Source organism: Bison bison, unplaced genomic scaffold (genome assembly GCF_000754665.1).
Source record: "Bison bison bison isolate TAMUID 2011002044 unplaced genomic scaffold, Bison_UMD1.0 scf7180017864243, whole genome shotgun sequence".
NCBI classification, from domain to species: Eukaryota; Metazoa; Chordata; class Mammalia; order Artiodactyla; family Bovidae; genus Bison; species Bison bison.
The window spans coordinates 2,902,822-2,904,385 of record NW_011494815.1 but is presented as its reverse complement, the minus strand read 5'-3'; the positions used below and the strand labels follow the sequence as shown (position 1 = coordinate 2,904,385).

Here is a 1,564-nt window from a genome sequence, read left to right as displayed (position 1 = left end):
TCCAGGCCTGGGACCCTGGGGGGCATAGACGCGCAAATCCGGAGGGGCTGCGGAGACTGGCGACTTTGCCGCTCCCTCTGACTCGGATCTTATACTAGACCTAGTAGGACCCTCGGAAAGCCTGGGCCATATACACCCAGGAAGCACGCTCCACGGTAATTATGGGCATCTCTGCTGGGTGGCAGCCATCACCTTCGCAAAGAAGCTTGTGAGTCAAACAGCTATAGACCCAGTGAACTGGGCAGGGCTAGAGGCTCCAGTCCCTCTGCTCTCTGCCCTCTGTTTTCACATCTGTATGATGCCTATGATGCTGCCTCAGAGCCCTACACACACCTCCTCCTCCTCCCCATCTCTTCTGGCCTTGACCTTGGCCCTCTCAGACCCTTGAAGATGACCTGGCCTAAGCTTTTCCCTGTCTGAATCACAAAACCAGACCCTAACACAGGTTCTAGGCACTCCGCAGGGGCACCCGGAAACTTCCCGTTTTCCCCCCAGTGGTGACAACAATTTTGTTTCTGGGGAAGGGACGCAGAGCCCCCTGCTCAAGGTCACACACTACCGGGCGTGCCAGACAGTCTCCACCAGCCTTTCTCACTTTTTTGTTACACTTGCTGCTCAGGCAGGTCTTGGGGATCCACGAGCACCCAACCAATGCGCCCCCCTTCTTTGGTCTGCTATTGTCTAGGACTTTCTCTTACTCAGACAACAGCACCCTCATCTGGAAGTTTCGTTTTTGTTTCTCCTTTACTTTGGATCTTTTTTTTTTTTTTCCTAAAGCCATTTTAAAGCCTCACAGATAGAATGAAGAAGAAATGGAGACAAATAGTGAGGTTCTCCTCACTTGCAGCGACACATCAAGTAGGCAGAGAGTGAGAGCAAAGAGTGCTGTCACTCTGATGTGTTAGTTCTATTTAATGAACCAGCCTTGCAGATCCACGATTTAGAAGATATTGACTCCTGAGTTTAAGTGGAAAGCCTGTGTTGTCTAAAAATAGCCTTGGCCCCACCTTATCAGGGTCCCACACTTTCTCCCTCCTCTGGGGTTGGGCTGCTTCCTGCTCCTCAGCAAAAAGCATAACTAGGAGTAGGTAGTGGCAGCTATGAGTAACAGGCCGACCTGGATGTTAGGACACCCTGCCTGCCACTGACTTAGAGTGACCTTGAGCAAGTGGGCATGATGTCTCCACTGCATTCAAAGTTTCCCTTGGAAGATTTTCTATCATGAGAAAAGTGAAGTGCCAGGGATAAAATTCAGGGGAACCCACCCTGTGAAGAGGAAGGAAAGAGCAAGGGGAAGCTGGCTCCCAAGAGCCAAGGGAGGAGAGAGATTGGCAGTGCCAGTTGGTGCAGAGAGACAGAGGATGAGGGCTGGGAAAGGGCCACCATGATTGGCAGGCATCGTGGGTGACTTTGGCCAGGGCATTGCAGAGGGTTCAAAAACGGGATCTGCCACTGCTTTACTGAAGCCAGTGGCCCAACCTGTCTGAGCCCATTTCCTCCTCCATACAATGGGATAATAAGAGCACCCATTTCACATGGGTTTCTGTGGGGATTGGTGTCGGGG

General features: G+C 51.8%; 1 protein-coding gene across 1 annotated transcript in view; it reads left to right on the top strand.

The window, feature by feature from the left end:
- Positions 1-1,564, top strand: part of TMOD1 (tropomodulin 1) — a 90,394-nt gene that overhangs the window by 1,007 nt on the left and 87,823 nt on the right. The gene's annotated exons all lie outside the window — the stretch shown is intronic.